The sequence below is a fragment of the Oryx dammah genome, unplaced genomic scaffold, assembly GCF_014754425.2.
Source record: "Oryx dammah isolate SB20612 unplaced genomic scaffold, SCBI_Odam_1.1 HiC_scaffold_26, whole genome shotgun sequence".
NCBI lineage: Eukaryota > Metazoa > Chordata > Mammalia > Artiodactyla > Bovidae > Oryx > Oryx dammah.
In genome coordinates, this window is record NW_024070210.1 from 30,381,785 (window position 1) to 30,406,948 (window position 25,164).

Below are 25,164 nucleotides of genomic sequence, written 5' to 3' on the forward strand. Positions count from 1 at the left end.
AGGCCTGGCGTGCTGCGATTCATGGGGTCACAAAGAGTCAAACATGGCTGAGTGACTGAGCTGAACTGAACTTCAATTATCTTCATAATAAATGCCAACTTTTCAGGATCTAGATTTCTTTATCCTCAGCATTTACAGATATTACTTCATTATTGCCTATCATCTGACATTGAAAAGATGTTTGAGACCAGCCGCATTTAGTTTTGTTTTTATTTTTGGCATGTTTTGTCTAAATTTCATTTTTGTTTTTTAAAAATATTTTAATTTTATTGGAGTATAGTTGATTTACGGCTTCCCAGGTGGCTCAGACAGTAAAGAATCCGCCTGCAATGTGAAAGGCCTGCAATTGATCCCTGGGTCAGGAAGATCACTGGAGAAGGGAATGGCCACCCACTCCAATATTCTTGCCTGGAGAATTCTATGGACAGAGTAGCCTGATGGGCTATAGTCCACAAGGTCACAAAGAGTCAGTCATGATTGAGTGACTAACACAAACACACACACACAGAATTGATTTACAATGTTGTGGTAGCTTCAGGTGTACAGTAAGGTGAATCAGTTAAACATAATACATACATATATTCATTCTTTTTCAGATTCTTTTCTCATACGGGTTATCACAGAATATTGAGTAGAGTTTACAGTAGGCCCTTGCTGGTTATCTGTCTTACATACAGCAGCGTGTGTGCAGAGTCTACTGAAGCGCCTAGAGCCTATGCCCTGCAATGAAAAGCCACTGCAACGCGAAGTCCACGCACTGCAACTAGAGAGTAGCTTCTGCTCTGCAACCAGAGAAAAGGCTGCACGCAGCAATGAAAGCCCTAGTGCAACCAAATATAAGCAATTAAATAAAAATAGATAGAAAGATTTTAAAAAGGAAAAAGAACAAAGTACATGGACAATGAAATTCATGAAATAATGCAAGTGGCCAATAAATATATGGAGCAATGATAAATCTAACTAGCCATTAGAAATAAATTTGCTTTTCACACATTACTTTAATAAAGATAAAAAATTCATAACTATTGCCAAAGGAGAAAAACACATACTTCTCATAGATAGGAGAGCAAACTGGTACTTTTTTGAAAGATATGCACCATATACATTAATTTTAAATGATGTCTTCCATTAAAATCATTTTGTATATTCATCCTTTGAAGTGCTCCTCTGTTCCAGTTGTGTTTTTAAATACATTACTATAAAACAGAAAATTAAGAAGACCAAGCCACCTGCGAAAGATAAATTCTTATAATACAAAGCACCTGAGGAAGCTGAAACTGTGAGTCTCCCAGGCTCAAGTAACAGAGATGCACAGAAGGCTACATCCCATAAGGACAATAACAGAAACTACAAATGCCTCCGTGCAAGGCTGGGGCAGAAACCAGGCTCACTGAAATAAATGGCTGCGGTGGAGGGGCTCCTTGCCTATAAAAGGAGCAGGGGAAAGCTACTTACTAACCATTGCATGGAAATTTAGTTTAAATGTAGTTATATGCTCCTTCAACAGAAGAATAGACCTTCTTTTGGTCTGTATTTCTTGGAGAGATAAGCCTGATACTGATGTTATCAAGAATCAGGGGAACCAACCCTCTAATATAAGACATGGTTTCAGGCTGGAACATGCAAAACACACTAGATAAAGATGAAAAGAAAGAAAACAAACAAACAAACAAATCCCACTTAATATGAAGCCAAAACACACCAAGACACCTAAACTAAGATGGACAGCCAACAAATACCAACAATTGTAGGAATTCAACCTAGAAGAAAAAGCAGCAATCAGAAAATAACTTAAAATGTGCATGTTCAGTATCCTTTCAAAGCTAAAATACAAACAAAAACAATAGACATGAAGAGGGAAAAAAGCTAAAAAAACAGCCAGAAACCAAACCAGAATAGGCGGCAGTGAGTGCGAGCAAGCGAGAACCTGAACATGATCAAGTATTCACTGAGAAATAAAAACAACCAAGATCACATAAACTGGCTGAGCAAAGTCAAAGCGTAATAAGTTAATTGGAAAATGTACCTAGGAATTACCTAGAAAATAACACAGAAATTAAGGAGAATTAGGAAAAAGCAGTATGTAAAGATATAAAGGCTAATAAATTTTCTAGAACTGAAGAAAGATGAGTCTTCAGATCAATAATTTATTTAAAAGAATGCCTACAGATAACACAACATACACACACCTAGGCATATCATGGGAATGTGTTCAGAATATCAAGTATGGTAAAACAAACAACAAATACTAACATCTACATCATACTTGAAATATGCAGGGCTCTAAATGCTTTCTATTAACGTAATCATGACAGTCTCTATCTACTTTATTACCTCTGTTGAGAACTTGCCCAAGGTCACCGAGTAAACAGTGGTGACAGGATATGGAAAAGGAATATTTTTTAAAATTACCAGAGGAAAACATTACATACAAAGGCATAACAATTAGGTAGAGACCAGACTTTCAGAGTTCCAAGTCTGCCAAGTTTCATAATACAATGAAATAATATCTTGAGGGTGCTGATAGGAAGGGGGGAAAAAACTATTAATCAAGAATTTTTATTTGAAAAAAAAAAAAAAAAACGTGTAAAATATACTTTCATACAAAAACTAAGGACATTTACAAGCCACACTCTGTTGCTAAAAAAATTACTAAAGGATACACTTCAGCAAGAAGAAAGGCAAATCCTTTAAATACAAGGAACAGTAAGTACAAAATCTGGTAAAATACACCCCATAGATTGTAGCTTGCCAGGCTTCTCTGTCCCTGGAATTCTCCAGGCCAGAATTCTGGAGTGGGTAACCATTCCCTTCTCCAGGGGATCTTCCCAACTCAGGGATCGAACCCAGGTCTCCCGCATTGCAGGTGAATTTTTTACAGTCCGAGCCACCAAGGAAGCCCTATAAATAAGGAAATGAAATTTATGCTACAAAAGGGGAAATAAAATTGTAGGCAATTATATACATGATGGAGTGAATGTTTGGTGTTTAATCAATATAAGCTCATAAAAAAGTCAAATATACAAGGAAACAAGTTGTCATGAATAGGAATTAACATAACATATATAACTCCCTTAGTGTTGTGGGAAAATGGGGTGTGAGAGAAGAGTCATATTCTAGCTCTCGAGTGAGTCCATGGGACAGGCCGTCAAGTGAAGGCCTTGGCTTCTCACTGTAAAGAATTCAAGAATGAGCCTGAAGTTAGGTTTATCTAGAAAGATACACACTCCGCACACAGAGTGCGGGCTGTCCCTGAGGGTAAGAGAGGCAGCCCCAAGGCATGGGGTCCTCTAGGAAAGTGAGAGTCGCTCTGGGAGATACACATTCCACAGACAGAATGTGGTCAGTCTGAAAAGGTGAGAACTGCCTGCCTCGAGGTGTGGGGGTGGCCACTTTTTACGGGCTAGGTAATTTCATAGGCTAAGAAGTGGAAGGAATATTCTAACTATCTTTGAGAAGCGGCAGATATTTCTAGGAACTGGGGTACTATGCACTGTTGGCTTTTAAGGTCACCCTCAGAACTATCACTGTGCCTGTGGGTGTGTCATTTAGCACAAGCTAATGTATTACAACGAGTGTATGATGAGGTTCAAGGTCTCTCGAAGTTGAATCTTCTACCTACCCTCTTGGGCCTACCAGGTTCCAACCAATGTTTGTGGTATCCTGTTCTTCAGGGTTCCATCATTCTTTTAATGGTTGTGCCCTACCCACTTCCTTCCTGTCTCGTAAGGACTTCACATATTAATAATAGAATTAGTGAATTTAAGATACAAAATAACTATATATGAAATGTCTAATAAGATTTTTTAAAAAAAACGGAAAATGAAAACTAAGAAATTTAAAAATTACCAAACAAATTGGTAAAGAATTAAATGCCACTGTTAGAAGTTATGAAGATTGTTTTTAATCTGTTGGGTATGTAAATTTGGTGCAGCCACTATGGAAAACAGTATGAAAGTTTCTCAAAAAACTAAAAATAAGAGTTGCCATGTGATCCAGCAATCTCAGTCTTGGGCATATGCTCAGACAAAACTATAATCTGAAAAGATACATGCACCCCTATGTTCACGAAAGTGAAAGTGTTAGTCACTCAGTCGTGTCCAACTCTTTGCAACCCCATGGACTATAGCCTGCCAGGCTCCTCTGTCCATGGAACTCTCCAGGCAAGAATACTGGAGTGGGTTGCCATTTCCTTCTCCAGGGGGGTCTTCCAGATCCAGGCAACAAACCTGGGTCTCCTGCACTGCAGGCAGACTCTTTACCATCTGAGCCTCCAGGGAGCACTACTTACAATAGCAAAGTCAGGGAAACAACCTAAGAGTCCATCAACAGATGAATGGATAAAGAAGATGTGGAATATACATATATGAATATATGAAACGGAATATTACTCAGCCATTAAAAAGAATGAAATAATGCCTTTTGTAGCAACACAGATTGACCCAGAGATTATCACACTAAGTGAAATAACTCAGAAACACAAATACCATATGATATCACTTATACATGGAATCTAAAATACGACACAAACGTATCTACAAAACAGAAACTGACTCACAGACACAGAGAACAGATTTGTGGTTGCCAAGGGGGAGATGGAGTAGGGGAGGGAAGGATTGGGAGATTATAAATCAACTTCAATAAAATTTTAAAAAGAAATAAAATTTAAAAATTTTAAAAACAAAAGTTAAAAAAATTGTTGATATTAAAAACTCAAAGGATGATTTAAAAAACAGATTATAAAGAAATGCAGTAAATTAGCTCATTGAGTTGAGGAAATGTGAAAAATTACATTCACTTCAAAAAACCTACAACCAATGGATGACAGAAAAGAACAAGGTGAAAAAGAAAACTAAATTCTCCAACAATAATAAGTAGTATAAATATAAATAGTCCTTTAACAAATTTAAGACCTGGATATTGCAGTGCTCCTGGAAACTCAGGAACTATTAACTAATCTCTCTGTTCATGTCAACTACCTGTAACATAGGAGTTGTAGAGTTCCCTAGACCCTATTATCAACATTTATTCCACTGAGAGGATCAGAAGACATCAGCAAAATAATGATACCTTATACTATACAGTGGGCTTCCCTTGCAGCTAAGTCGGTAAAGAATCTGCCTGCAGTGCAGACCTGGGTGGATCCCTGGGTTGGGAAGATCCCCTTGAGAAGGAAATGGCAACCCACTCCAGTATCCTTGCCTGGAAAATCTCATGGACAGGGGAGCCTGGTGGGCTGCAGTCCATAGGGTCGCGAAGAGTCAGGCATGACTGAGCGACTAACACACACATACTATACAGTAAGGCTTAATCTCATTCAACAAATGCTCTTCTGGTATCCCATATTTTCTAAATATACTTAAATCACAGCAATCTAAATTTTCACATCTTTCTTTAAAGACTGAAGTTTCGTACATGGTACATCAGTTTGCAGTTCCCAGGTCAAGGTCTTCAGAATATTACTCCAATCTTGCTCAAGACTAAAAGTATTTTCACAGGTTTCTCTGGTTAAATATTCTTGTAATAAAGCTCAATTTATAGACTAGAAGTTAAATCAACAAGTACTCTTAAGTTTCTCCTTCTACAGTATAATCTATAAAAGTCATATATTACATATACAGTAATTCTTTGTAAATAAGAGTACTTGCTATTAAAGCAAATTATACACACAGTCATTTTGTAAACTTGGTTTCCAATATTAAAATTATTCACATAAATCAGATAACACATTTTATCTGTTAAATAAGAAATCTCAACTGTTATAAAGAAAACGTATTTAACTTATATGCAGAGTGCATCATGAGAAACACGGGGCTGGAAGAAGCACAAGCTGGAATCAACATTGCCGGGAGAAATATCAATAACCTCAGATATGCAGATGATGACACCACACTAAAAAGCCTCTTGATGAAAGTGAAAGAGAAGAGTGAAAAAGTTGGCTTAAAAGCTCAACATTCAGAAAACGAAGATCATGGCATCTGGTCTCATCACTTCATGGGAAATAGATGGGGAAACAGTGGAAACAGTGTCAGACTTTATTTTTTTGGGCTCCAAAATCACTGCAGATGGTGATTGCAGCCATGAAATTAAAAGACGCTTACTCCTTGGAAGAAAAGTTATGACCAACCTAGACAGTATATTAAAAAGCAGAGATATTACTTTGCCAACAAAGGTCTGTCTAGTCAAGGCTATGGTTTTTCCTGTAGTCATGTATGGATGTGAGAGTTGGACTGTGAAGAAAGCTGAGCGCGAAAGAATTGATGCTTTTAAACTGTGGTGTTGGAGAAGACTCTTGAGAGTCCCTTGGACTGCAAGGAGATCCAACCAGTCCATCCTAAAGGAGATCAGTCCTGGGTGTTCGTTGGAAGGACTGATGCTGAGGCTGAAACTCCAGTACTTTGGCCACCTGATGTGAAGAGCTGACTCATTGGAAAACACCCTGATGCTGGGAAAGATTGAGGGCAGGAGGAGAAGGGGATGACAGAGGATGAGATGGCTGGATGGCATCACCGACTCGCTGGACATGAGCTTGGGTGAACTCTGGGAGTTGGTGATGGACAGGGAGGCCTGGCGTGCTGTGGTTCATGGGGTCGCAAAGAGTCGGACACGACTGAGCAACTGAACTGAACTGACTGAACCTATCTTCATCAGCTGTTTCTTAAAAAATGTATATATAAAACAATATAAGCATATTTCTGATAAGGATTTATATGCTCTATTGTAAGCATGTTTCTGATATAGGATTTTAAATATATCAGCTAAGTGGTCAAATACAGGTACTAACAGTTCCTATTAGTTTGTGCTCCCTTCCTCCCAAAATCTCCTGCTTCATTACAGGATTTTACTGACTTTAAAGCTATATGTGGAAGTCCAGATCTTTGGGGGGACTGAGTACCCCTAAAATCTCATTAACAATTCTAATTCAACCAGAAAAGAAAGTCTGCTCTTGATAGTAAGATTTTCTTTGGTAGCAGCAATTGCTCAATTAGTACCATTCTCTGGCTAATTCTAAACCTCTGTAGCAGCCCTATAGGGGAGCACTCACAACAGAATTCTGCTCCTTCAATCCAGAGAGCCGAGGGGCACAGTGAGATTTTTCTTCTCTGTGGGATTTCTATAAAGAATAATTCCAAGGTGACAGGAATTTCCCATTCTGCACAGGTTCAAACTTGAGGATCTTCGAACAACCCAAAAGAAACCTACGACTATGGTTCAAGTTCAACATTTCTACAAAGTTGTGGAAAGAAAATAAGGGCATTATACTTCATCAAAAAGTGGATTCATCATTTGTGCTTCACAGACATAGGACTAAAATTCAAAACTTAGAACTGAAAATTTCCTATACTTTTCACTTTTCTTATCTTTTAATATAACATTTTTGCCTTCTGTTTCTTCCCTCTAGGTCTTACTCTCTTCTAAGCAACCTCCAATTTTTTTATTCTTCTGCCCACAAATTCAACCTCCTTGAAAATTTTATACCATTTCTATTCTTGCTGTTTGTCCCTCCCAAGCCTGAGCATCTATCTGTTTTCCCTTTCTTGCTTTTAATTCTTCCTCATTCTTGTGTTTACGACAGAGTAAGAAGGCAGGGTACAGGCAAGGTACAGCTGTACCCTGCAGGGTACAGGCAGGGTACAGCTGCAAAGGAAAATATTTCAATGAATTCATGCAAGTTTGACTTCATGAGCTAAGAGAGAAATGGCTATTAGATCAACATATTAGGGAAGCTAAGGGACTAAAGAGCAACCCACAGTGAAAAGCACTACTGGAGGTGAGGACTATGTATTTATTCCCTGAAGTTACTAGTGAAGAGCCTGACTTTTGGTTTACATTTGGATAGTGTTTACAATTACTAAATAATTTGTCCTGGTCGTAGAAGGAGGAAACAGTCATTATTAAAGCTATAAAAGGAGGTTAAATTATTTCTAGCTGGCTAACTCATGAGATATACAAGATGTTTATCAAGGCTAGAAATCACTGATCAAAAAGTTATCTGGATCCCATTTATATGAAATACCCAAACCTACAGGGACAGAAGTGGGATGAGTGGTTGATAAGGGCTGGGGGAGAAGAGGATGGGGAGTGACTCTTAACAAAAACCAAGGTTTCTTTTGGGTGTGATGAAAATGTTCTAAAATTAAACTGTGGTAATGGTTGCACAATTCTGTCAATACACTGAAAACTACAGAGTGATAAACTTCATATGGGTGAGTTTTATGTTATTTTAGTTACATCTTAATAAAGCCATTTAAAAAGATTACTATGATTTTTTACCATACGATCAAGAGATGCAGAAAAAACTTTTGACAAAATTCAACACCCATTTATGATAAAAACTATTCCGAAAGTAGGCATAGAGGGGACATACCTCAACATAATAAAGGCCATATATGACAAACTCGCAATAAACACCATTCTAAATTGTGAAAAACTGAAAGCATTTCCTCTAAGATCAGGAACAACACAAGGATATCCACTCTCGCCATTATTATTCAACATGGTTTTGGAAGTCCTAGCCATGGCAATCAGAGAAAAGAAATGAAAGGAATTCAAATCGCAAAAGTAGTAGTAAAACTGTCACTGTCTGCACATGATATGATACTATACATAGAAAATCCTAAAGATGCCACCAGAAAACCACTAGAACTCATCAGTGAATTTGGTAAAGTTGCAGCACACAAAATTAACCCAAGGAAATCTTTTGCATTCCTATATATACTAACAATGAAAGATTAGGAAGAGAAATCTCTTGACTTCCCTGGTGGTATACTGGATAAGAATCTGCCTGCCAAAGCAGAGGACATGGGTTCGACCCTCGTCCAGGAAGATTCCATATGATGTGGATCAACTAAGCCTGTGTGCCACAAGTCTGAGCCTGCACTCTGGAACCCGTGAGTCACAACTGCTGAACCGCGAACCACAGCTCCTAAGCCTGTGTGCTGCAACCACTGAAGCCCACGCACCTAGAGCCGGTGTCCCACACGAAAGAAGCCTCCACAACAAGAAACCCGCACACTGCAGCTAGAGACAGCCTGTGAGCTGCAACGAGGACCAGCTCAACCAAAAACAGAATAAATAAATTAAAAAAAAAAAAGATTTTAAAAAAGAAAAATTAAGGAAACAATCCATTTATCACTATAACGAAAAGAATAAAATACCAAGGAATAAACCTACATAAGGAGGCAAAAGTCCTAGAAAACTATAAGATACTGATGAATGAAATAAAAAACACAAACAGATGAAGAAATATACCATGTTCTTGGACTAAAAGACTCAATACTGTGAAACTGACTATACTACCCAAAGCAAACTACAGATTCAGTGCAACCTCTATCAAATCATTGATGGCGTTTTTCACAGAATTAGAACAAAAAAATTTTACAGTTTATATGGAAACACAAAAGCCCTGAATAGCCAAAGTAATCTTGAGAAAGAAAAACAGAGCTGGAGGTTTCCTGATTTCAGACTATACTACAAAGCTACAGTAATCAAGACAGTATGGTATTGGCAGAAAAACAGAAATATAGCTCAATCAAACAGGGTGAAAGCCCAGAGATAAACCCACATGCATATGGTCACCCAATCTATGCAAAGGAGGCAAGAATATACATTGAAGAAAAGATAGTCTCTTCAATAAATGAAGCAATTGACAAAAGATTAATCCCCAAAACATATAAACAGCTCATGCAGCTCAATTAAAAAGAAAAAACTGAATTAAAAAAATAGGTGGAAAACCTAAATAGGTATTTCTCCAAAGAAGACATATAGATGGCCAACATCACTAAGCACTGTTGTTTAGCTACCCAGGAAAACTGGACAGATACATATAAAAGAATGAAATTAGAACACTCCTTATCACCATACACAAAAATAAATTCAAAATAAATGAAAGACCAAATGTAAGGCTATAAACTATAAAACTCTTAGAGGAAAACATCAGCACTTTGACATAAATCACAGCAAGATCTTTTTTGACTCACCTCCTAGAGTAATGAAAATACAAAAATAAACAAATGGGACCTAATTAAACAAATGGTTTTGCACAGCAAAAAGGATCATAAACAAGATGAAAAGACAACCCTCAGAATGGGATAAAATATTTGCAAACGAAGCAATTGACAAAAGATTAATCTCCAAAATATACAAACAGCTCATGTAGCTCAATATCAAAAAAGCAAACAGTCCAAAAAACTGGGTGGAAGACCTGTATAGACATTTCTCCACAGATGACATGCAGATGGCCCACAAACACATGAAAAGATGCTCAACATCACTATCGTTGTTTAGTTGCCCAGTCATGTCCAACTCTTTGTGACCCCAAGGACTGCAGTCCATCAGGCCTCCCTGTCCCTCACCATCTCCTGAAGTTTGCCCAAGTTCATGTCCATTTTCATCAGTGATGCCATCCAGTCATCTCATCCTCTGATCCCCACTTCTTCTCCTCTTCACTAAGGATCCGAGCAAAACAAATCAAAACAACAAATGAGGTACCACTTCACACTGGTCAGAATGGTCATCATTAAAAAGTTCACAAACAATAAACACTGGAGAGGGTGTGGAGAGAAGCGAAACTCCTACACAGCTGGTAGGAATGTAAATTGGTACAACCACTATGGAGAATAGTATGGAGGTTTCTCTAAAAACTAAAAATAGAACTACCATATGACCTCGCAATCCCACTCCTGGGCATATACCTAAAGAAAACCATGATTCAGAAAGTTACACACACACCAGTGTTCACTGCAGCACTATTTACAATAGCCAAGACACAGAAGCAACCTAAAAATCTCTCAACAGAGGAATGGATAAAGACACAGGGGGGTGGGAGATTGGGCCTGACACACCTACACTACTGTGTATAAGACAGGTAACTGATGAGAGCCTACTGTACAGCACAGTGCTCTGTGGTGATAAGTGGAAAGGAAATCCAAAAAAGAGGGGATATATGCATACATATAGCTGATTCACTTTGCTGTACAGCAGAAACTAAACATAGCATTGTAAAGCAACTACACTATTGTAAAGTAACTAGCCTCCAATTAAATCAATTTTAAAAATTAAAGAGAAAAATATAATTATAAAAAAATTAAAAAGAATTACTATGATTTTATGACTTTCTGTATATTTTATTTTGTATAAAAAGGTTTTAAAAGATGACACTATTTGTAGCAACATGAAAAAGACTATATTAAATTTTTTCAGATTAAAAAAGTTATCTGAAAGTTTCTCAGCTGTTCAGTATCTCTTCATCTTACAGCTTCAATATTTACTTCACTCTTTCAACTAAATAATGACTTAACCTCTGTCAACAGACTAAATTTCACCCAAATGAATTCTAATACAAAATACTGTTGAGTTAAATATACCCTAATTTAAAAGTCCAAATTAAAATCTTAAAAATTAAATTTCAAAAAGCAAATCAAAGTTGACTAATCAAACCAATGAAAATAAGTCAGATAAAGCTCTTATGCTAAACAGTATTTCCATAAAACTCATGACACAAGTCATTTAGCACCCTAACTACAGTCAGTTTACACAGATATTAGCAGCAGTTTCAATTTCACAAAGTGTGAGACAGAGTTTGCCACTTTTGATGTTTCCTTCATGTTTCGTGATTTTTTAATTTATCACCATCTTCTAGACATGCTATGATGTGAAGCACACTCTCCATAAGGTACTCTTCTTAAACTTCTACAAAGCTATGTAGAAATTACTACACAATTTTTTAAAGTAAACTTTAGAAGTACATAACTGCCTGAAGAATACCTAAGCTTAATTTAATCTTTGTGACTTAGAGGATTTAGTGACTATGAAATTAGATACTGAGCTATTTCTACTAAACATTATAGTATAGGCAAAATATTAAATGATTTAGATGGCATAGAGCTGTTTAGTTTTCAAAGATTCCTAAGACTGTTCTGGTATTCACAATCTCAATTTGCCTCATCTGTTAACCATTTCAAATTTCTCAGTTCTGGATAACTTGTCTATATATTCAGAAGTGGATTCAATTTCCAGTTTGCTGTTTTTTAATCCTTGCATATTTGAAGATTCACACACTGGCCCAGAAAACACAACAGCTGAGTTTCTCAACCAGTTCATTACTTTTTCAAAAGAAACATGTCTCTTTTGTTTATAGGTATCAATATTTAGCATTACATAGTGACATCTGATTAATATATGACATCATCATCATGACTCCCTTGTCAACAGCACTAGGAACTGTTTCCTACCAAGGAAAAGGTATTCTCATAGAAGTAGACCTGCAAACAAATTGTACCCTACCATTTCCATTGTTATTCTACAGAATACATAGTTCTAATTTACCAGTCAAAAACTTGATTTTCAGATTACTGTTCACTGACTTCCCTGGTGGCTAAGACGGTAAAGCGTCTGTCTACAATGCGAGAGACCCGGGTTCGATCCCTGGGTCGGGAAGATCCCCTGGAGAAGGAAATGGCAATCCTCTCCAGGACTATTGCCTGGAAAATCCCATGGACAGAGGAGCTTGGTAGGCTACAGTCCACGGGGTCGCAAAGAGTTGGACACGACTGAGCTACTTCACTTCACTAATGACTTTTAAAAGTTTCTCAACATCATTAGACACACATTCATTACTAAAAATGCCACATGAAATATGCTGAAGGAGATAAGAGAAAAGATGTAGTTTTGACTAGAAGCTACAGCCTATACATTTTCTTTCCCTGGGTTATTATTCATTTGCTCAGTCAACATTCATGAATGGGTACATTTTTTAAAAAGACTTTTCTATGTGAGAAGCAAAGTATAAGGAAATTTAAACTCAAAGGATTAATTTCTGGGAGCCAAGTGTGATTTCAGACAAAAATATCTTGAATTTAGTCTGGGAGTTTTACAGTATAAAATGAACAATCCCATTTGCATTTAAAGAGATCCTTCTCTACTGACTGTAGTACACCAGTACAAGATCACTCTAGATGGCTAACTGGCTGTTAAAGTACTTGCTAACAGTATCAGGAAGTATTTATACAGACAGAGAAAGTGAAGATGACAGATATGGAGTAACAGAATTAAATTATGGGTTGACCACAAAATAAAAGCTGCCACTTCTAAGATCTGGCCCTTGATGTCCAAAACAGCCTTAAAGACTCTTGGCAAAGATAATACTGCTTTATGAAAAGTGAAAATCCTGTTTACTATCTATTTATATTCTGAAGCATGACAGAATACTGCAAAAACTTTTTCCAACAGTCTGGTTAAGTCTTGCAATTCTGTTTGTAAAACAAAACACACAAAAACATATATACCTAGCCACTCCATGCTTAGTCTCATTAATATTTTCATTACTAAATTCTGTTAGCAAAATAAGCAAGCTGCATCTCAAATAGCTGTTGTTGTTGAGTCACTAAGTCATGTCTGACTCTTCTGTGACCCCATGGACTGTAGCCTGCCAGGCTCCTCTGTCCATGCGACTTCCCTGGCAAGAATACCGGAGTGGGTTGCCATTTCCTTCTCTAGGGGATCTTCCTGACCCAGGGATTGAACCCACATTTCCTGCTTGGCAGGTGGATTCTTCACTACTGAGCTACCTGGGAAACCTGCATCTCAAATAGACATGCCAAATATGACACAATTTTCTACCACTCATAATTAAAGACAAGGAGCAATGCTAAGAAGCCAAGACATTCAAAGTTGGTAACGAACTATGGTCTTATTCTCAGAGGCAGTACAACAGTTCCTAAATAGCATATTTTAAAATAAAATAATTAAGCCACATACAGCATGACTCAAAGCAAAACAAACAAAAAACCTATTTATCTATATCCCTGCCTGACAAGCGTATTATCAGATGAACACAAAGCACCAGCCTAAATTTAAACTGGATTATCTGTGACCTATACTGTCTCATAGTCTGCTATATTTCTGGCTCATATTCAATTTTCTTTGTCCTGTGGGTAGGCATGGCAACCCACTCCAGTATTCTTGCCTGGAGAATCCCATAGACAGAGCAGCCTGGCAGGCTATAGTTCACAGGGTCGCAAAGACATGACTGCAGCAACTTAGCACGCACACATGTTTATCAGAAAATGAGCAGGGAGACTACAAAGAATAAATAATCATATATTGAGCACATATTTAAAACAAATGAACCCTGGTCCCTGTTTTCAAGGAACTTACCTTTAATAAACCTTATTATGAAATGTTCTATTTATAGTATAATCTCTATTATGAGACCTTGTGTTTAAGACTATCTTCTCAAACTAAGAATTTAATTTAAATAAATGGCTGATGAAATCATTTATGTCAGTGGGTGTCACAGAAGTGAACATGAATTAAATAAGCCATAAGACAAAATTATGTATGACTTGTAGTACTGGTTGTATTATAGCTTTAACTTATAAGTGCTTTTTATATAAAAAATTTAATGGTTGTTTTTGATGAAAAGTTCTAAAGGGAGCTGACATGACATGTGATACTGCAGTTTTCAACTCTAGTTTATACTTACACTTCAGATTGCAACTCAATCACAAGATTCACTCTCTAGGTACAATGGAACTGTAGTCACAACCTTCATATACAAAGATTTCTCACTCATCACAATTGCCTAAAGTTATTTTCATCAGTAGCACGACTCTGCGACCCCATGGACTGTAGCCCACCAGGCTCCTCCGTCCATGGGATTCTCCAGGCAAGAATACTGGAGTGGGCTGCCATTTCCTTCTCCAAATGAAACTGCAGTGACACACATATATAATTACTTGAAAAGTCCAAGGAAATGTATTTGGCTTCTGTTATTAGCTGTGAAAATTAACCTCTGTCTTAACTTACTCATCTGTTGATACAAGTAGTAATAGTACAATATCTATCTCATATAGACAGTTATAAAAGATTTAATGAGCTAGTACTTCAAAATGTCTATGATAATAACTGGCATATAAGTGGTCAGTAATGTTAGCTCTCATTGTTACAAGCTAATGTCAAGGCCAGAAAAAGTTAAGAGGCATACAAAGAATCAAATTTGTGATTCTGGTCTCATTAGTATCATGCTCCAATAAATGGATCTAAGCAATCACAGACTCCTTACATAAAATTACCCACTCAAAAAATTCAATAAAGAAAAGTTTACTGTCTATTTTCTAAATTCTAGAAACAGTTAACAATTTGATAAAGCTTAAGATTAGCTTAGAGATTTATATGAACACAGACTATTCATATATTAGTCATTTGTTTAAAAGTTAAAAGTCAAATTAAAAGTTGAGAGTTATTTCCATTTTTACTTATTTAAAAAATATTTTATTTAATTAAAAACATTTTTGCTACCCTGGGTCTTCGTTGCTGCCCACGGGCTTTTCCTAGTTCCTTTCTGCATTGTGTGGGCTTCGTTCACTGCAGTGGCTTCTCTTGTCACGAAGCGCAAGATCTGGGCATTCAGGCTCAGTAGCTGCAGCCCATGGGCTCTACAGCTTGGGCTCAGTAACCGTGGCACATGAGCTTAGTTGCCTGGCAGCATGTGGGATCGTCCTAAACCCATGTCTCCTGCACTGGTAGGAGGAATCTTAACTACTGGACCACCAAGGAAGTTCCTATCTCCCTTTTTCAACTGATAACGTTGTCTTGTTACTGTGATTCCACAATTCCTTTCTGTTTAAAAGAATGCCTGGTTATAAGAATTTCAAATATAACTCTGGAAAGGGATGAATGGGATGGCTATAAGTCCTATTTAAACCTCAAAGCCAAAACACAGGAAGGTAAGATGAAATCCTTAGATTTAGAATCAACATAATTTTCTACACCAACGTAACAACTCTGACACAGTTCAGATTTGCACAATCTTCATGCACTTAAAAATGTAGGTTTCGGGGCGTTCCCTGGTGGTCCAGTGGTTACAACTCGTCTTTTTCACTGCCAGGGCCCAGGTTTAATCCCTGGCTGGGGAACAAATATCCTGAAAGCCAAGTAATGTGGCAGGAAAAAAAAAAAAATACAAGTTCAACCAAAATAATATTTAAAAAGAGAGTGAGAAGAGAGTCAGAAATATCTGCCACCAGAAAGCCTTTAACTTCTTTTACTTCTGCTACAGCAATCACACTACCTCCAGGTAGGTTTTGCTTAATAAAAAATACCTGAATGTCCACTATCCACAGGCCCTGTGCCAGGCTTTGGATCCAGTAAAGATACTGCATTTTCCCCTTCTGAATTTTATAATTAAATTGAGCACAAAATTATAATTAAAACACAAATACTTCACAGTAAAGTATATGATTAAAGCTGCACAAATAATAGATGATACTATGGAAGTACAAAGAGAGGAGAAATGAAACATTTTGTGGGGTAGAAAATACTAGAAATGAGCTTTGATAAAGAAGAAAACAAAAGCTGGTGAAGGAGGGGTAGGAATTCTGAACTATCAATTAGCATGAGCAAAGATCCACTGAGAGGGAGAAAGTACAGGGTGTGGTCCAGAGATGGCAAGGGTACCAGTTTGGTTGAAATAGATCAGTCCTGAGGTCCAACTATGGGAAGTGTCAAAGCCAAACCAAGAAGTCTAAACTTAATTCTAGAGGCAAAAGGAAGTTACTAAGTATATTGAGCAGAGAAATAATGTGATGAAAATAGTATTTTAGGAAGAATTTCATGATGTTTTAATGAACGGAGGAGAGAGATGCAGTCTAAGATGCTAATAGGAAAGACAAGTTTTGGAGTATTAAACATGGTTTGGGTATGAATTAATAAGACCTGAGCTGTTCCAATACAATTTTCCAATCCTAAATAACCCAGGACCCACATACAAAGCCTAAGTGCCTTTTATGAAGACTATTTTTTTGTTTCATAAGAAGAACTGAGTTACTTAGAAGAATTTCTGTTATGTCTCCTACTCTCTTTTGCATCTTTTCTGTAGTAATAATCCTCTTGCCCATTTCTAATCATGAACTGTCTCCTTTTTAAAACTCCAACCCATGTCCTCCTTCATTTACTGATCATTCTTGTCCGAACATTCACCTTTGCTTTATTACTTACTCTTTATTCTTTATTTAACCATCAACTCCCACCTAATCGTTAACCTAATTTATCTCCAGCTTCATATAGTCAAATAAATCTACTCATGCGCAACTTTCTTTTCTATTACCTCTTAATTTTTAGTGTACTCATATACAAAAGGTCTATACGCCCACAACCTTTACAATCTCTTCTAAAGCCTCCACTCTGTCTCCTAGTTTGTCTTCCAGGCTCACCGCTAAAGCTATGCTCAAAAGACCACCCTCTCATACTCCCACTCCCTCATACGTACACCCACCTCACACTGTTTCTGGTCCCCTAAGAATCTCTAGATTTCATATACTCAGTAATAGCAGCTACCATTTATTTCTTCACAGCAGAAAACGTGTCATGTGCTTTACATGATCATCTCATTTAATCTTCGAGATTACCTAATGACAGAGCTTCCCTGGTAGTCCAGTGGTTAAGAATCTTCCTGACAATGCAGGCGACATGGATTCAGTTCCTGGTCTGGGAAGATCACACGTGCTGCAGACACACCACTAAGTCGTGCACCACAACTACTGAGCTGCCATGCACTGCAATTACTGAAGCCCATGTGCCTAAAGCCCATGCTCAGCAACACCGAAGCCACCACAAAGAGAAGCTGGAGCACAGAAAGGAGAGTAGACCCCGCTCACCACAACTACAGAAAGCCAGAGGACAACAATGAAGACTCAGCACAGTGAAACAAAGATTGCCTAATGAGAAAAGTTTTCCGTTTGACTTTGACAGATGAAGAAAACTGAGGCTTAGAAAAATTAAGTAGCTTGCTGAAGATCACCCCAAGACTAAGTTTCACCATGTTCTTGGAGCCCTCAATATAGCTCCACTGACTGTATGGACTCAGAAACATTTCCCCAAGTCCTTCATTACAGGTATCAACTATTTGACAATTAATATTGATTCCATTTCTTAGTCTGAACAATGATAGTTGAACACATAAAACTGTCTCTGTTGACTTTTGAAACTTTGGGAATGAGAAAATGATCTTAACTTCTTAAATTTCTATGGAATGTTTTAAAAGGGACTCTTACACTGGAAGACTTAAATACTACATAAATTTGTAAGGTCCCTTTTAATTCTAGGAATCTGTATTAGAAGCATAACATTCAGCTTTTCAAATTTTGATTCCTAGGAAGAACAAGGCTAATCTAACTGGGAAAAGCCTGCTCAGGAGCTTTGTATTTACAGATCTGATTCTGGCACATTACTTACACTCTCTAATCCTACATTTCTTCATCTGCAACACAGAGATAACATCATATGCTTTAGACGGTTGTGGTGAAAATTAAAGCCTCACGCAAATAAACAGTCAATAAATTACAAATTTTATTATTCCTTTCCTATGTGTCTAGAAGTAGGTTTCATAGGATTGTAATTCAAATCATATCAGCCATGAAAAAAGTCTAGTGACTTTCAATCCATATCCTAAATATGAATACTACATAAACTAAGAAAATGGAGTCCAGATAAACATATTAAGAAATATAAAAACTGAAACTCCCTTATCACATTTACTCAATGAATGTTTAAAACATCTCTCAATTTATATTATAAATACAGTATCAACAATCCATGAACACACATTAACATTCATGTTCTTTCCCTCAGTTTTCTACAAAAATTCTAAAAACTCTTACCATATTTTAGATAAAGGTATACAGAAGTTCACCTCTCTTAATTACTTTCTCTAGCTCCTTCTATCTACCTCAGCAAAAGAAAAGTTAGGTAGAGATACAGATAGCTAGGACATCCAAAAGTCAAAGTCATCAAGAAATATATTCTAGAGATTCATAATAAAATATAAAATTATTACTTGTGCTTAAGAGCAAATTAGGCATTGGAAAGAACAAAAGAAAGAATATAGGGAATCAAACTTTTGATTTTGATACTCAGTTCAGTTCAGCTGCTAAGTCATGTCCAACTGTTTGCAACCCCATCAACTGCAGCACACCAGGCTTCCCTGTCTGTCACCAACTCCTGGAGCTTGCTCAAACTCATGTCCATTGGGTCAGTGATGCCATCCAACCATCTCATCCTCTATCGTCCCCTTCTCCTTCTGATACAGTTTAACCCAAATTACTTTCATATAACACTAGTTAATAATCTCAAGTCAGAAAATTTCCTGGCTAACAATGAAATAGAAAATGAAGCAACTCAATCTTTAAAAGTTTGTCCCCAACATATGAGATGGAAGACAGAACATATTCTGGAATAAAGTTACTAACCAAGGTACAGGAAGGCACAAACTTTTACCTAGTTGCTTCACAATACCTTTTCCTTACCCTAAGGTCCATTTATTTCACAGGGCCACACCTTGTTTTATCTTCTGTTTGACTCTTACAGGACTCCACTTGCACAGGTTTTCTTAAAGGGATGCCTCCCTCCTCTGATGGGTAAGGATGGAAAGTAATCAAGAGTACCACTCGGTCAGGTGCCCAGGTGTCATTCAGGGGAGCATCAAAATATCCCCTTACAAGTAGTTATTTAATTGTAACTACATGATCACCAACTCGCTTCTTAAGAGATTAATCCAGCACTCAGGCATGAGCATTTCAGGGATAACAAGCTCCCTATGGACATATGTCAGTCTTTAGTTTTAAATTTTCAAACAAATAAGCATTTTGCAGTTAAACCAGCATCAGCTACACATGCTATCAGCCATTCTAATAAAGTCTAAGTGTTATATGAAGAAATTCAAAGACTGTAGGTTTTTTACTAACTGCTTAGCAATATTTACCATGTGACAATACAGTGTACTATAAACTTCTTTGAAAAAACTGCATATTAGAGAACAAATTTTCAAATGAAGGTTTATTAACGAGTCAAGATAAGCAAGACCCAGCTTGAACTGACAGGAAAGCCTGCACAATGTGTTCTTAAAATGCCCTTCACATCAAACTACCAAGGGTCCTGTGCTTGTTCAAACCTGTAGGCTCAACCACCCTTTGTCTCTTGTGGAATCTCCATCTGCCTTCCTCCCAAGAGCTTTTCTAGACTTCTCACTCCCAACAGAAAAATCAGTAAAGGCTACCCATAGGAATATCTTTCCTAAATAACAATCACTGACTTAAAATTCTTTCAAGAAAGACACAACCCTGAAAGAACATCAGCGCCAGAATGCTGAAACATCTAAGAGCCTGGCACATAACAGGCATGAGTCAAAGCCTATTAAATACACAATGTTGAGAAAAAACATTTGATAATCTACCCGTTTGGCTTTGCTGATGTATGGAACACAACCACGACCAAACAATTCTTGACTCCCAGTGCAGTGTTGCTTTCAACAGTTTATACTGTACTTATAGGCATCAATTTTGTTCTTCAAACTAAAATATAAACCACTTTTATATGTTAACACACACACATATCACATAAAAAGAAATTCTGATGACTCAAGCATTCGACCATCTTATTTCTCAAATATATACTGAGGTACCTAGCCAAAGTTTACCAGTCTTAATATATCTCTCCCATGAAATAATTACTTCACTGATGTGAAAAATATCTAGTGATATCTAATCAAAAATGTCTTAACTTCTATGTGCAGTTCATTATAGTTTCCAAAATGTAGTACAGCTGCACCTTGCAGGTTAAAAGTAATCATCACTTTATGATTGAATGTTTAAACAGGTACATGTGAGTTACACATAAGAACAGACCTAAACCATCAAACAAGAAATGTTACTCTGCTTCAAATTGTCAAAAGAAACAAAATCAATCAATAAAATCAAAAGAAACAAAATACACTTACAAAACAGGGAGTGGGGTGGGTCACGATTGCCCTAGTCAGTTTCCTACTCTCAAGAGTTACAGAACCACAGACTTTGGAAAAGGCCCAATATGTAAAAACATAAAAACATTAAAGTGAAATTGTTCGAGTTAAAGAGCAGGTGGGGAGCAATCTCTGCTGAACTCCTGAGAGTTCTGGAACTACTAAGGCTCAGAAGAGCACTGCTAAAAATCTCTGACTCTGTTCAGAGTTCTTTGCACCTAAAAAGTGGTTGGGTTTAAAACCCCAACGTGCGAGTTTGAAAAGATTAAACCTTTTCCTCGGAACAACTTTTTAAAATTTCTAATTTCCTTTAGTAATGTCAAAATCATCTACTCCGGGAAAACAAAATCATCCACTCCCATAGGTTTTTACATCTCCCATACTCTTCCAGTCACTTCTTAAGATGCATTCGGCTTATTACTCCAATCAGAAGAAAATTTAGAGTTGGGAGTTGGGGGTGGGGGGCGAATAGACTTCTTGGCTTGCACAGCTGAAGCATGACCTTTGTGGATTTTTAAGAACCGCGGTATTTGGGGGTGGGGGGGGAAACTCAGGTGATGAGATTTTCAAAACATATCTAAAACTGCGGTTGGCAGAGGCTCTCCACAGCCAGCTGTCCTTCAAGAAAATACTTAACATGTACAAGCAGAGCAGAACCACACCTCAACTAAACTCTAGCATCAGGAACTTTTATACGGTTAAAAAGAGAAATCGGTTCGATTTACTTCAATGGATTTGTTCGATGCCTAAATAATGAATGAACTGGAGGCATCACTGACTTGAGTTCTGAAGGAACCTCACTCCCAGCACGGTCTCCATAAAAAGCTGAAGCAAATTCCCCCAAATTTAGTGTTTCGAGGCCAAGTCCGGTCCGAAGGAAGCCTCCCCCCGCTTCTATCTCTCGGCCTCCATCCAAGGATTGGAGCCCAGGCGGGTGGGGGCGCCGGACGCCCCCTCCCCGCTAGGAAAAAGTTTCGCCGGCTGCTCTCGGGACAGGCCGGGCCGCGGGCCTCGTCCGCGTCGCCGCTACTAACAACGAGCCGGGCCTGGGCGGCCGGAGGGTCGCGACCCTCCCCCGGCCGCCGCCACAAACACCCCGCCCCCGCCTCCCCGCCGCCGCCCTCGCGGAGCGTTAACCCCTCGCCGCCCGCCGCCGGGCTCCGGGAAGGAGGCCGGGCCAGGGGGTGGAGTTGTCGCGTCTCCTCCCGGGAGCGCCCGGGCAGACGCCCGGCTTGTTTACAGGCCCCAGGCCCCAGGCCTGGCCACCGCCGCGCAGGCCCACGCCGCCCGCCCTCCCGCCCGCCGTCGGCCCGAGCGTCGCGCTTACCCGGAGCAGCCGCGGACGGGCAAGTCCCTGGTCCGCCGAGGCGGCGGCGGCGACGGCGGCCGGGGAGGGGGCGGGAGGGGGGTCACCGCGGCGGCGGCCGGCCAGGTCAGGCCGGGGAGGGGGGCGGAGGAGGGGAGGAGCCGGGCTGCGTCCGGGCCCCCGGCTCTCGGCGCCCTCGCGGCTCAGATCATCCGGGCGTTGGAGCGGGAGGCGGAGAGCGGGTCCGGGAGGAGGAAGAGCCGAAGAGTCATAGCTTTCGCGCCCCACCTGCCTGGCGCCCCCCACCCCCCCCCCCCAACCACCGGTTCCCGAGCTGCAGCCGCCGGAGCACCCGAAGCTGCAAGCCGGGCGGGCGCCGAGACCACAGCTCCCTCCCTCCCGCGCGCGCTCCCGCCCCTAGCGCCGCCACCACCGCCGCCGCCGCCTCGAGCGCGTCCCCGCGCAGGCACGCTCTCGACGGCGCCGTGCTGCCCCTCCCCCACTCCTCCGACTGCCCCGCCCCGCCCCACCCCTCCCCGTCGGCTCAGCCCTCGCTACAGCTGCGGCGCGTTGGAGCAGCTGGAGAGACCCGGATGTCGTTGGGCAGGAACCGCAGCGCCGGCCGGCAAGCGGGGGAGGGGTTGGGCGGGCGCAGATGACGTCACTGCCCTACCCGGTATCTTTCGCCGCAGTCGGCTTGCTACCCCAGCCTCAGACCGAGGCTTAAGGGAGCATCGCGAATCCCGGATCGGAACCGGAACCGGGGCCTTCATCTCCCGGCGCTGGGTTGGACGGTGTGTGCGATTGTTAGGAGCCTCAAGAATCGAGATGCCCTCCAAGCCTGGCAGTCTGCCGACGGGAACTCGGACGCTCCCCCGGGGCATCCCTGCCTCCCGGCGCGGCGCTACCATCTGTCTGCAAATACACAAACCGCTCCCTGCTTAGGCGCAGTCCACAGAAGCCGAAGGACAACCCCGTGCTTTCGACTTCTCTCGGGCACGGTCGCGGCCTGGTCGAGGCCTGGCTGCTGCGGCTCAAAAGTTAACTCGGTGTCAGGCCGCCGCCAGACCCCCTCCTCCAAAGCTCCACACCTCCAGAGCCACCCTACCCCCAGGGACCCTTGGAGACACACGCAGGTACCCCAGCTACACACCTCGCATCTCGAAGGGCAACTACCCGTACACGGTACTGCCACCCACCCACATGCGAGTGCAGCTGATACACACACGAGGCACATGCTCTGAGTTTCTGGCTGGTTTCCAGTCTGTAGTTCGTGAGGTTCCACATTGTATTTATTTGCACTTGTTAAGACAGTCACGTGATTCTGTCACTGAGGACTTCCAACGACCTCCAGTGAGGTTAAAGAAACGAAAGATTTTTCAAATTCCAGAAGACAATAAAAACGTAACAGCTGCTTATATTAAGAGTTGCTGCTGCTGCTGCTAAGTCGCTTCAGTCGTGTCTGACTCTGTGCTACCCCGTAGACGGCAGCCCACCAGGCAAGAACACTGGAGTGGGTTGCCACTTCCTCCTCCAATGCATGAAAGTGAAAAGTGAAAGTGGAGTCGCTCAGTCGTGTCCGATTCTTAGCGACCCCACGGACTGCAGCCTACCAAGCTCCTCCATCCATGGGATTTTCCAGGCAAGAGTACTGGAGTGGGGTGCCATTGCCTTCTCCAATATTAAGAGTTGGAGATCTGCTAAATCTAGTTGAAACTGAACGTTCAGGTGACCAAAATCCAGCTTAGCTAGCTGGACCTCCGAAAACCGGACCCACGCTGTTTGCAGACGCGGGGGATAGAATGACAAACCCTAGGCGGCCAATGAATCAGAACTGAGGCGCAGTACATCACCAGCAGGGTCTCCTATTGGCTGGGGTGTCCTTCCTTTCTCTCGTCAGAGACTTAACCTGTTCAAAGATTTGACCTACACCACATTTGCAGGAACAGGAGTTTAAAGATCTGAGATTTTAAAAATTTTTAAGGTTTGAGATTTAAAAAAAGATTTGAGGTCTGAGATTTTAAAAGATGCTCTGGTAAATACAAAGAAAAACCAAACACTTCATTATTAGAGGCAGGTACTTTAAAAAGAACAACTGAAAATATTATCCAAATAGTGTTCTGGTGGGTAAGAAGGTAAATTTGTGATGGGGCCTCTCTATTTTATCCCAGGAGCTTGTACCCTGCTTTGTATCTCCTAAAATACAAGTGCTTAGTTTGTATCGCCTAAAACCACTTTGGTGCTCCAACTCTTAGATCAAAAGCAACCTATTTATTCTGTCTCTGACATTTAGCTTGGGCTTCCCTGGTGGCTCAGCTGGTAATGAATCCTCCTGCAATGCCAGAGACCTGGGTTCGATCCCTGAATTGGGAAGATCCCCTGGAGAAAGGAACGGATACCCACTCCAGTATTCTGGCCTGAAGAATTCCATGGACTTAACAGTGGAACACACATGAAGTGAAATGAAATCGCTCGGTCGTGCCCGACTCTTTGCGACCCCGTGGACAGTAGCCTGCACCAAGCTCCTCGGTCCATGGGATTTTCTAGGCAAGAGTACTAGAGCGTGTTGCCGTTGTGGCTCAGCTGGTAAAGAATCCACCTGCAATACGGGAGACCTGGGTTTGATCCCTGGATTGGGAAGATCCCCTGGAGAAGGGAAAGGCTACCCACTCCGGTATCCTGCCCTGGAAAATTCCATGGGCTGTATAGTCCACGGGGTTGCAAAGAGTCAGACATGACTGAGTGACTTTCACATAGCTGCTTTTAAAGCTGTAAAAGCCGTCTGGATTTTTTTCAACATTTTTGGGAAGATTCTGTTCCTTTCACTTTCAGGTCTGGGACCTAATAATAGTATCAAACAATATCACCTAATGATTACTGGCAGGCCACTTCTTCAAGGAACTTCAGTGTTATTCTACCCAGTATCTTTGGGGTTAGGATTTCTTAGAGTAAGATGAAGATAGAATCCTTTCCAGGTATACAAAGTAAAAATAAAGTTCACTTATATATTTGGTCCCAGTATTATCTGAGGACGTATTTCCTAATTAACTCTCCCCACATTTGC

The 25,164-nt window shown here is 40.2% G+C and overlaps 1 protein-coding gene across 1 annotated transcript in view; it reads right to left on the bottom strand.

Moving 5' to 3' along the window:
* Positions 1–22,546, bottom strand: part of PPM1A (protein phosphatase, Mg2+/Mn2+ dependent 1A) — a 51,697-nt gene extending 29,151 nt beyond the window's left edge. The window contains exon 1 of the mRNA XM_040226325.1: positions 22,122–22,546. The gene's annotated coding sequence lies outside the window, so the exon portion shown is untranslated. The remainder of the gene's footprint in view (positions 1–22,121) is intronic.
* Positions 22,547–25,164: the final 2,618 nt, after the last annotated feature.